Genomic DNA, 13,359 nt, shown 5'->3' on the forward strand with positions numbered 1-13,359 from the left:
GTAATATCAGCTGGGAATGAGTTCCAGGATCTACTTACAGAATTGGCAAAGAGAGAGTCACCAGCTGAGTTACTAGTTTTGATAGTCTGAACTAGCAGTCTTTTTGAAGATCGAAGAGGTCTAGGATTATTATAGGGGGTGATGATGTTAAGTGCAGGAGTATTGTCTGGATTGTAAAGGATTTTGTATGCCATAATCAGTTGGTTATACTGGATCAAGCTGGGCAGTTCTAGCCACCCAAGCTGGTTTAGATTAATACAGTGGTATGTCCTATAAGGCAGACCAGTGGCAAATCTGGCAGTGTGGTTGTAGCTTATAGAGAGTTTGTTAAGGACAGACTTGTTTAAGTTAGAGAGTAAAGGGGATGCATAGAGAAGAGTTGAAAGTAGGTGACAGCGAACCATGGTGATTCTAGCAAGTGGGGCAAGGAAGGCTTTAATCCTGTAAAGTAACCCTAGTTTTTTTATTGATGGTTTTGATGGTGTGATTAACATGCAGGTTGAATTTAAGACTGTTATCTATGATAACACCTAATAGTTTTGTAGAGGTGTCTGGGGAGATTATAGTGCCATTATTGGATTTTATGGTAAAGGTAGATGCAGTGGACCTATGAGTTGGTGAGAAAAAGTAGCAGTTTTGTTTTTTTGGGATTTAAGATCAGACAATGACTGGAGAGCCAGTTTTCTACTATGTTGAAGGTGTTCTGGGTAGCTTATCATAGTTCAGTCTGAGATGTAGCCGAGAAGATCAGGGTGGAGTCGTCAACGTATTGAATACAGCTGACTTTTCGGATGACAGTATAAAGGTCATTAATGAAAATGGAGAGCAGGAGGGGCCTTAGTATAGAATGCTGGGGAACACCAAGGGAGTTGGGTAGAAGGTTAGATAGTTTGTTTTGCCAAAGGACAGCCTGCTGTCTGACACTCTGATAAGATTGGAACCATAGAAGGGCTTTGGTATCTAGAGAGAATGTTTTCAGGGTGTGGATTAGTAGCTGATGATCAACCATATCAAATGTCTTGGAGACATCCAAAAAGAGGGCAGAGTATATGTTATTATTGTTGCAATTATGGTTTATGGTGTTAGAGAAGGCTAGGAGGGCTGAAGTGGTGCTGTGGTGAGGTCAGAAGCCATGCTGGGAGTCTGCCATAAGGTTATTCTGAATTAGGTGGTGCAGCAGTTGTCTATGAATACATTTTCCCATGAATTTTGCAAGTGGAGATAACATAGCTATTGGCCTATAATTACATAGTTCAGTAGAGCTACCTCCTTTGTGAAGTGGGATTACATAGGATATTTTCCAGATGGTGGGGATTTTGGCTTCTACTATGGTTCGATTGATTAGTATTGAGATGGGGTAAGCAGTGGCATCAGCTGCTTTTTGTAGATACATGTCAGGGAGTAGATCAGCCGAGTGTGTAGTCAGTTTTAATTTTTTGATTAAGGCACGGATAAGTGAAGTGGCAACTGGTTGGAAATTGAATGAGAGTTGGTCACTAGGGGTGGTGTCCTCAGGGCCAGGGGAGCTTGGAGGTAGTTGGCTACCTAGGGCTTGGATTGTTTCAGTGAAGAATTAATTAAAACTGTCTGAGACTTCCTCAGGTGGTTTATTAATGGTGGCTGCAGGGGTTGCAGGCTATGCCCCCCTTACTATATATACTAACTCCAGGGTCGCACTACAGTGGGGAAAAGGCCATATATAACTTTTAGTGAAATGTGTTTCAGTGAATTGTGTTTTCAGTGAATTGAGCTTTCAGTGAATTGTGCACAGTCAAATGTGTTTCAGTGAAATGTGCTTTCAGTGAATAGTCCTAAACCCATTATCTAACCCTGTTCTTGCCTTACCACAGTTGACAAGCTCATGTATAAGCCAAGTAACTGTCCAACACTAAATGACATCCTTCAAAATTGTCTCCCAAACTGTGCTTTATGACTTTAAGATAAGTCTCTACTCAATATAGCCAAATCTCAGCACTTGGCAGAAGATTCCTTATATGCAAATAGCATTGCCAAACAATGGAATGAAATCCCCTTGCCCTTTGGAATAATTCCAAATGTCAACTCCTTCAAGTCAGAACTTAAGATCCACTTAATAAATAAGTGGTTTTACTCATGCATAACTCCAGGATAACTCTGACTCCTATGACTATACCCTTTCATCTTCTGTCCTACTCTGAGACCTATAACCTCTCTTACATGCTTCATTATTTGTCTATGGCCTACTATGACGCATACTGCTTTTTCCCTTGGCACTAAAACCATATATTAAAACTTAACCTTTCCTTTCCCTCAACTATACCATTATCAGCACTGGTCTTTATGTCCCTCACAAAATCAATCAGATTATATAAATCTTATTCTGTCTCAAGCTTCTTTCCCATTTTTCTTGTCTCCTTCTATTAGCTCTCCTATTTTCTTCATCTCTTCCCAGTCCCATCCTCACCCTTTCCAGGTTTTCATAATACTCACCTGTCTCTCAAATTGCTGATTTTTTATGCTAGATAACCAACACTATGCTCCGATTATTTCCTGTTTTTGTTTTTTATTTTTGCCATCTTTTGCCAATAGCTTAATCTTCACTCTCACTCCTTTTTCCTCTGCCTCAGTACTATCTAATCCACAACCTCACTACCCTGTTTCTGATGTTTTGTTTTAACTCTCGCAACTCCTTGAATCTTATCTGAGCTCTTTTGCTGCCACTTGTTTTATTGTGCAAACAAAATCTTCAAGCACGACAATGTACTAAATCTTAAAATATTAATGTATATTTCATATCTTTATAGTATGTTTTGCATTGAAATCTTATGACAGCATTGTAATCTCTATTTTTGTATTATTTGGCATAAAAGGTCATCCTTATACTACTTAACTGTATAATATCTAACATCTTGCTAATCTGTCTCCTTGAACCTCCATAGAAAAGTTTTTTTTCCCCAACCCAGACAGACTTTCCTGGTAATCAAAATCAAAATAAAATAAATAAATATAGGCATTAGGTCACATATTTTACATACAATTTTCTAGCTACAATGGCAATAAAATGTATACTAACAAACTGTTGCACTAGTTAAAAAGAGATTATGACAACTCTTAAGATAATTTGTGAGAGTACCAAACCTCCACAATGTTTTTTCTTGAAAACCTGTGTGCAGCAAAACTGATTTTTTTTTTTATGAGACTGTAAAGTTAATATATACATGTCAAGGGTGTTAGTTTTTTTCCAGATGGGGTCCTTCCTTTAAGTTTGTTTCATGTGTTTTTCAGTGAAACTATTTTAGAGGTTTGAAAATCAGAAACATTCCTTTTGTTGAGACATCTTAAAATTGAAACAGTGCCATCTCAGTCCTCGAAGTCTGAGGTGTCAAAGTTGACTAACTTGAACTACCAACAGGGAAACAGTATACCAAGTGATGAAACAATAGCTCAAAATTATTTTTTTAGTTGTTGCCGCTGTGGTACAGCGGTAGCATTGTTGCCTCACAGCAAGAGGTTCTCCTGTTCGATTCATGGCTGGAGTGCCTTTTGTTTGGAGTCTGATGTTCTCCCCGCGATCGAGTGGCCTCCAAAAGACATGCGTGAATGGGCAGGCCTTCGCTGAAGGTTGGGCATCGGGCTGGCAACTCAGCACCATAAAAAATCTACTGCCAATCATTAGCGGACCGGAGTTCCGCTGTGGCGACCCCTAACCGGGAAAAGCCAAAAAGACAAACAAAAAAAGTATTCTTTTATGGGAAGATTTTTTTTTTAAAGCTGAAGTTCTATCTTTACTGTTTTTTCTTTATAAAAACTCTTTTTTCCACCTATAGGTTACACATGGCAAGCAAAAATGTGAAAAGTGAAGCATAAGGTTTTATGGAGAGGTGGCTTGCCATGTGTTCCAATATCTGTCTTAACAGCTACCATAAAATAAGGTAGCCTCAAAATGGCTGCTAGAGATCTCATTTTTTTTTTCAGGCATGGATTAGTCACAAGCAGAATACTATATACATAGTTACAGCAGGCCAATTTTGTCTTTTATCCTGGGCAGCTGTGTTTGTCTAGTCTCTGTGGAAGATTTGTTTCTGTGAAAAGCAGAGATACTCTGTCAAATAATTTACAGTTGCTGATTAAAAAGAATATACCTTATATAGCATATATATATCTTCCCTTGATTCAAATTGCCATGATAGTATGGTGTAGAAGAGAGATGGCAGCCACTAAGTTATGTGTTCCACATTATTTTGTTTTGCAGCTACATTATACTGGGGTATGCTGCATTCTCATACTTACTTGGCAATTCCTATCGCTAAGGTCAGAGTAACTTTTTTTTGTCAAAACTTTTTGTTAATTTGCACGACATATCTTACAAAATATCTTACAGTAATAAGGTTCTTGCAAACATTTAATGGGTTAAGGCTCTCTAATTTAGAACATCCTGAAAAGGTATCAGGCTGCTGGAATTTTGAGATCTGGAACTCATATAATGGTATAATCTTAAGTTACAGAAATAAGACTACTCAGTGGAAATCTTTTCACAGAATGTGCTGGGTGTCTGAGGAAATGAGATGACTTCCAATAAGGGTCTTGGAAAGCATATGTTGAGAACACACCACAGGATATTTTCTTGGTGGATTAGGATTACAATTTTTTTAGCTTATTTGATTGTTATATTCTGGTTAAGCATGAATGTTGGATTTGGAGATTAATATATTTTCAGTAAAATAAATTATTAAGGGTCTCTTTCTGGACAGCCTTTGCTACTAAAAATAATTAATTTCCAAATGAAACCAGCCCATTCCTGGAAACAATGCAATTCCTTTATTTCGGAGATTGTCATAGTTCTCTGAGGCCACACTTATTGAGAAATAACGAGGAAAGGTAAGAGAGTGGAGAAGTGATGAATGGGCATAATTATTTTCCTAATGTTATACTTAATTTGAAATAATTTAATTTGTTTAAAAGTAAATAAAACTGGGTTAACATAGCAACCAGAAAATGTGTCTTGTAAATAAAATTCTATGTGAACAAAAGCAAAAAAAATGTTTGAAACTTAGCATTCAAATCAAACCCATTAACAACAACAATAAATAAATAAAAAGGAGGCACTGAATAGACAAAAATAAGACTTTTGCCACAGAAAGTTAAATAAAGATGGAAATCACAATACTCTTACTTTCAGCTTGTGGACAGACAGAAACGCAATAAATGTTCTTTCCTTTTGGTGCAGTTTTGTAAGGCAGTAGAATGCAACTTGGATGGAAGAAGCCTTGAGTATAACAAAAGATACACCAGCATGGCAGCCCCCAATAAGGCATGTTGGACTATGGTAAATTAAAAAGTAATTACTACTTAAAGTGACATAGAGATATTAGTGCTGATGAAAAACACACAGACAATATGCATGTTTTTTGGGTGAAGCTGTGCTCTCTACCTCCCTAGGCAGGCTTATATGAAATAATGTAAATGAAGAACAGAAGCTTTGGTGAAACATGACACATTAGGGGACTTAAAACAGTAGAATCACATAAAGAAATGTGATGTACAAGTAAGTGTTTCAACTGACTTATCCAGAAGGGAATTAGGTAAGGTGGACAATGGCAGCAGAAAGTATATGCATAAGGGTGATTTTAAAGGAAGAGCTTTTTTTTGTTGTGTATTTAAACAATGCATTTTGGTGAGATTTTTGTTCCTGCTGTCTGCTAACCACCAGATCTTCTCTCAGTGTGTTAACCCATTTGATTCTTTACTGGGCAAGATGGGATTAAGAGCAGCTGACATTCAGGCAGCCATCAGGGATGTTTTTTCCATCTTCTTCTGGCTGGAACTGTGCACACACACTCAGTGAGGTGTGTGTGTGTGTGTGTGTGTGTGTGTGTGTGTGTGTGTGTGTGTGTGTGTGTGTGTGTGTGTGTGTGGGCCATGTGCAATGGGCCAACTGCAGAGGCTGTCCCCTCACTGCTGCAAGGAATGTTCTCATGTCCCTCTCCCTGCAACATAAGTGGAGGACTGCCTGGGTTCCACCAAGGAGATAGCCTACCCTTGCCTTGGGAGAGAGGAGTAGGGCATGATCTTTCACTGCTTCCCCTCCGTGCCCGATTCCTTCAGCACTAGGACCACTCACAGAAACCCACTCACTTTGGTCACAGTCAGAGCTTCATCCCTCTGCATCACAGAGTCAGGCTTAAATAGCTCAACACTTTGACATAAACACTTAAATTATTTCAGACAACTCTTGTATCAAGAGTCAGAATGAGGTTCTGTGTTTATCTACTGCAATTCAGTGAAGGTTATCACTCCTGAGTGTGCTGCCCCTCAAACCAGCCATTAAACTGATGTCCCATTTACTTACGTTGGTGGTAGCTCAGGTGGATGCAAAAGATCCCATGGCATTTGGAGTAGGGGAGCTCCACAGTGTCTTGACAAAATTTCCTCTAGTCAGCATGAAGGCCACCTCAGGTCTCCCTTGAAAAAATGACACTAGCCTGGTGGGATCAACCTGGTGAAAAAGAGAAAATAAATGCAGTCTGTGTTTTGCTTCTGCAATAATATATATATATATGTTCTGCCTTTCGTGACGCTACATTAGGTTGGTTATGATACCCTCCCCAGCCTCTTTAGAAGCAGCAGTGAAACCAGTGCCCCTTAGTTTTTGTTTATTTTCAGTATTACTATCAATAACTGGGACCTACAAGGTGGCATTCATGATGTGCACATCTCTAATACTGCCAAGAGTTATGTCCCTGCAGTGTAATACATAGTGAAGTAACTGCATGCAATGTTTAGTGTGAGGAAGTTAGCTGCACTTCAAGGGCAATTTGAAGTAACTCATGACAAGGTTTCTCAGATTACACTGTAATACATATTCAGCTTCCAGTCGTAATGAAGTGAAATACTGTTTTTCTTGTGGAAATGCTTTACATGTTATAAAGGTAATGAGTACAACATAATCACAGATGAATCACAAAGTGTAGGTGCAGTACCAGTACTCAAAGTCCAGTCTATCCAAAACAGGAAATGTCTAGTTAAACGTTGCAGTTGGAATTCATAAAATAGAAGTAGTACTCCATTTAAAATCACTTCCTGCAATAGATGTGTAGAGTGACCCAGTTATCATGTTGTAGCAGTCTCACAGGTCTCAGCTGAAAAACGTATTGCTAATTTCTTGAATTGTCAGAAATGGTCAACACTAAAAGTGTAAATAAATGTACAAAGTTCTTGTACCATTTACATAAATGAAACTACCTCAGCTGAAGTAATAGTATAATCATTCAGTACAAGATAAAACTGGTAAACCTGTCCTGGCTTGCTTTCATAAACCAATTTGGTGAACCAGAATGGAACAAGTCTGTTTTAAGTCGGCTTAGCATCATTCATTGTGTGTGTATATGCTCACTTCATTATATACAATCTCCAAAATTAACATTAGCAATAAACAAATTATGTAATATTTATTACATACATGATTATGAAAGCTAATAATGAAATAGGAAAAAACATAAAACCTCACTTACCTGACAAGAACCTACTGCACAGTACTCCAAACATACAATTCTTCAGCTTTAATGCATTCAATAAATGGTTTCTTTGGAAAAATTGTACAGTCGGCAAAAACACAACATCATGTCCTCAGGTTTGACAGCAGAGTTATACCAAAATATTAAGGTGAGGAGTAGAGCATTTGCCATATCAGCTGAAAATGAAGAATTAGTGGAACAAAAAGTTATCATTCTCACACAGAGAGACAGAGTGAGTTTAACCAAGAAATGTGCTTTCTGTTCTTTAAAATATTATTTACTAGGTAGACACATAAACCCAATAAATGATTATGCCCCATTACAGAAGCTAAACAAGGCAGTAACATTAAATTGTGCTCTTAGGTACTACGACTCCAACCATTTCACTATACCAAATACCACAGGCCTGGCTTGGCTAACTGAAATACTGATGGGCTGCTTCATGTCAAAAACCAGTGCATTGTGCTGGGAGGGTGATTGTTGTGACATCCTGAGTGTTGGAGTTTGTAGTATGGCTTTAACGGTGTGAGAATGTAGCTTAACATTCTCACAGGCCTTTAAGTCAGGCAATTAATTGCATTAGCTAGCTAATGGCTATTTGATGTTTATGCAGAAGGCTGCTGCCTTCAAGAGGCAAACCAGTAACAAAGTTCCCCAGTCAGAGGTTCAGCATGGAGGTAGAGCAAAAGCTTCACTTGAAGATCCAAGATTCATGGAGTTTGACAGCCCGTTCAAGGCTTACTGTAGATATGGCCTGAGACCAACTCAAGAGAAGATTTTTTTCTTGCTTGTTGAAACTGAAGGGAAATCTTGACAGGGCCTACAGCTGTGACCAGAAAAGGAACAGGCTGTGTATGGAAGGCTTTTTTTGCACTGCTGATATGAACTGCAAGTGTTATACAAGCTAGTGTTTACAGTGTGTGATTACTATAGAAAGCAGAGTCATTTTTATGTTTTCTTGCATTCTTTTCTGGGCAACAGACATATCCATCCATCCACAACCCCTTTTCCCACATGGGGTTGGGGTGTTACTTCAACAGTGACAATCTGTTGTGCCAGTGTGTTTCTTGAGTGTGTGTGTGTGTGTGTGTGTGTGTGTGTATATATGTATATATATATATATATATATATATATATATATATATATATATGGAACTATATTGCTTGGGTTGCCACCATAACAAACTGCAACCCACTGAGTATATAAAAATTATTAAGAGAACAAAATCCCTCTGCACATCCAAAATAAATTTTCAATTGTCCTGGGACAGTAAACCACACCTTACTGCATTTCCTGACTATGGGCTCATGCAGGGACAATAAGCCACACAATGCTACATTCCCTGACTGTGGACCCATGCAGGGACAGCATGCCACACATTGCTATATTTCCTGACAGTTGTCCCTGCAGGGACAATAAGCCACATGTTGCCACATTCCCTGACTATAGACATAGAATGAGAGTATTAATATGGGTCTTGCAGGGGAGCAGGTCCATCAGCACTCTTTTCATACTACTGATGGATTATGTTTTGTGGTCTACTCACAGGTTCCATGAACCATAACCCAACAAAGTGCAGGGGACAGACAGACACACACACACATATCTGATATATGCCAGAATGTTAAGTGAGTGGAGGAAATGCAGATTTTCAGGCAATCCCTTGGAGTGAATGCATGTTTATTTGTAGTAGGTTTAGGATTCAGGTTAGCTGCAGCTGTATCATTATTGATACTGTTAAGGTTAGGGATAGGGTTAACATTAGTGTTATGCTTAGGGATCGGGTTAAGGTTAGTATGTATGTATAAGTGTGGTGGGATGAAGGTCATGATGAAACAACCATTGTGTAGTATACTTTCAATGGCTCTGTACATGTTAGTTCTTCAGAATTCTGGTCCGACATGTTAAATATATATATATATATATATATATATATATATATATATATATATATATATATATATATGTATATGCCCTAAAAACAGGAATCAGTGTTGTAACCTCTACATAGTCATTATGGGTACTCCTTCCTTGGACAAAATGATGGTTAACAGTGATTGGTAACCATAATCTCCATAAACCTTTTTCAACACAAATAGTGATTTGAGACTTTTTATCCTAAGAACTGGCTAGGGCTTCAATGTCAGTGTTTGCCTAGTTATGTTAAACGTTAGTCAGTAACCTTAATTGGGTCTCCTCATAGTATCTTGGAGTTTATTCCATAAAATGATGCATCGTACACTAAGATATAATGGTAAGATGAATGAAAGTGGGTAAACAATGCACCCCATGATCATTTCCTTCATTCCTTAAAGGTGTATTCACAATCCCCCATCCATTTTCATATAGAGTTCAGCTGCTACTTGTAAAATTAATTGTACTAGAGTGATGGATTGTACCTATTAATTATTACAGATTTCTTGGAAAACTTTTCCATTTATATTTGTAGGCATGCTCGTGCTAAGTCTATTGTTATGAATGTAACCCAGCTTCCCCGCTGTAAGGGATTTAACAGAAGGAGGATTTCTTGTAAAGAAGGTTTGTTGTGAAGAGGATCCCACTACTCTGCAACACACACACCCCCATCCATGTAAAACAAAGCTCATCTCTCTCTCCATATTCAAATGCAACCTGGATCTATGGATGGGAAACAGAAAATTTATCAGAGGACTGCCTCCTGTACTACTAATGGATACAGGCAACACCTAAATGCTTCATCCCATGCATGGGTCCCCTCACATTATCTAAATGCTTCATCCCATGCATGGGTCTCCTCAAATTATCTAAATGCTTCATCCCATGCATTGGTCCCCTCACTTTATCAGTAGTGTGATCCCACTTAGTCTCACTAGGGGTTATACATATTTATTGGCCATGGGATGGGTAAGGCCAATCTAACACCAAGTAGGATAAGTTAATTCAAGCACAAATAGGGAAACTGGCTAGTCTTAAAATGGCCTGCAAGGGCAGCTAGCTTTGTACTTACCTATGAACCTATGCAAAAATATCTTAAATTTCTCAAGTACAGGCTTAAAAACTTTTGAAATTTACACAGATATGGGAAGCTTCTACTTTGTCTTTCCTAAACATTTCTTTTGTAGTTCATAGGTTCATAGATTAGTACTAGGCTAAATGCTCTTGTGGGCCATTTTAAACCTAGCCAATTGCCCCATTTGAGAATCAAACCCTGCACTTTGTGTCTGTAAGGTAAACACCTTAACCATCATGCCAACATCCCACCTAAGTTGTAGTTCATTCACTCTACCTCATTTTAATAACACTCCAGCACTGTCTAACTTCTTCCCTTTCCAAATTGGGTTTAAAGGTATATGATACTGAGCTAGATTTCTGGAAAGCTATGCTGGTATTTGGTCCTGTCCTTGATTTTATGCATTTCTAGTACATTCAATTCTTTGGTACATGGTTGGTATCCACCAATAATTTTGGTATTCTCCTGCACTTATGCTGTGCCGCACATAATCTTGCATCATACACATACACAAACTTTTAGCTTATGCATTTTACCATTATATGTTAAAGCTTCAGCTACTTTTACTATTGGAGACATGTCTTCATCTTTGTAGGTCTTTAACAAAACCTATGTTTTACTCAATAGTATAAGTGAAAATATTTCACATTGCTGCCTAGAAATCCTAGTCAAAGTAACTCTTCTTTTCCTTTCAAAGTAACACCAACTCTATCTTATATGTTACTCTTGCCTTTTCTGGAATAAACCAAATAATTTGTCTGTCGGCTTGAGTCATACTTTACAGCTACAACTCTATCCATTTGTAAAGATTTATCTTCCATGCCCAACCATTTTATCTGACCCATTAGTACTTCCTGTATCCACCATTTTGTTGGTATGTCTTGAAACATGCATACCATGTTCAAGGTAACCATTTTGTTAAAGGACCTAAACTGGGACACATGAGGGCCAATCCCGGGAAGCCAGGTCTGCAATACATTCTCCCAGCCCCCATGAGAGGGGAGATAGGGCAGCCATGTCATCTCACACTGGGGCAGGCTGGCTGGACTCCCGTCCTTCTCCAGGAACTGTAGAGATGCCACTCTGTGAATAGCACTGCCCAGGAGGCAAGAGGCCACATGCCAGGACCCTTGAAGCGATGCACCTTCATTGGTGCCTGGCACCATGGGGTTGAGAGACAGGTGTGTGCAGAGATGGGGGACCCAGAGCCATCTTCCCTGTGAGTTTGAAAGCCCTAGGTGCAAGGCAAAGTGAAGAACCAGTGTCACAGAGGTCTGGATGAGGGACTGTTTGAGGCTTCATGGTGCAGCAGAGTTTCATGAGGCTAGGAAGATCCCCCGAGAGGCTCCAAGAGCACACATGACACCGCATGTTTTGGCAGCAGTTAGGAGATATGTAACCCTGGAAAAAAGCTTTCTCTCCTGTGTAGAAGTGGAACCCCAGAGGGGGGTCAGTCCCGATGGAAGTCTGGAAGGGAGAGAAAGGTGGAAAGTGACTGGTACAGGACAGCACTTGCCTGGGTGAGGGGGTACGGACCATGCCCCCACTGGGACGGAAGTCTGGAAGGGGCAGAGAGGCAGATAGAGGCAGGGCTGGATGAGCTCCTGCCTGGGTGAGGGGGGGTCAGGCAGAGCTCCTCACAATGGAAGTCCTTAAGGGAGCACTAGGGCAGACAGCAACAGGGCCTGGAGAGCTCCTGCCTAGGTGAGTGGGGTCAGGCACAACCCCCCCCCGATGGAAGTCCTTAAGGGAGCAACTGGTGGACAGTTGTGGGGCCTGGAGAGCTCCTGCCTGGGTGAGTGGAGTCAGGTAGAGGTCCCCATGATGGAAGTCCTTGAAGAAGTGCCAGGGTGGATGGCAGAAGGGCCTGGAGATTTCCTGCAGGTGTGAAAGCATCCAACGTCACCGCATAACCAACAGCATCCTTGAAAAATCTCTAAGTCCCCAGAGCTGCTCTGGATGGGAAAGCAGGGGGACTCTGAAGCCTTGATGAGAGCAGATCTGCCCCTCAACAGCAAAGGGTAGTTCCGGATGAGCAGATGGGATCGGAGGGAAGCTCCCCTGAGAGGGTCCAAGGGCATGAGTGATCCAGCACAATTTGGCAGCCTGCAGGAGACTTGCAGGTGGCAGAGTCCCCTGACATGGGGAGGCCACGGCTGGGGGAGGTCTCTTGGCCAGGTTGAAGGGGAGGACTGTAGGGTTTGGCCCTGACAGAAGTCAGTATAGGAGCACCAGGCAGATTGGTCTAGGGCCTGGAGAGCTCCTGCCTAGGTGAGTGGGTTCAAGCAGAACCCCCCCACAATGGAAGTCCTTGAGGGAGTGACTGACTGATTGTGGCAGGGCTTGAAAGGCTCCTGCCAGGGTGAAGACATCCACCTTACCCCATAGCCAATGGCATCACCAAAAAATCGCAAAGTTCCCAGAGCTGCTTAGGATGGGAAAGCAGGGGGACTGGCCATCCTGGTAAGCCAAGTTACTGCTTAGGATGGGAAAACAGGGGGACTGGCCATCCTGGTAAGCCAAGTCACCATTCAGACTGAGCGGTCTAAACTGGGACATTTCTGTGTCCCAAAGACAATGGTTGGGATTCTGGGACAGAGACTTCCAAACTGGGGCTGTCCTGGAAAAACTGGGACCGTTGATCACCTTGACCATGTTGTACAATTTATTTGCCCTTCAGTTTCATTTCTCTGTTTTTCTGTTTGCATGCTGTTGATACTTCCCTACAGTTTTTTTGTTTAAATGTCTTAAAAAAAGTTAAGAAACATTCTCTTAATACTACATATCAATGCATCCTGTTATACTCATAATATGCTTTTAGCTACAAATTCCAATAATATTATTATGTTTAATGCATGGCCAAGTGTCAGATTTTC

This window comes from Protopterus annectens, chromosome 9.part0 (assembly GCF_019279795.1).
Source record: "Protopterus annectens isolate FY-2018-M chromosome 9.part0, PAN1.0, whole genome shotgun sequence".
Lineage (NCBI taxonomy): Eukaryota > Metazoa > Chordata > Ceratodontiformes > Protopteridae > Protopterus > Protopterus annectens.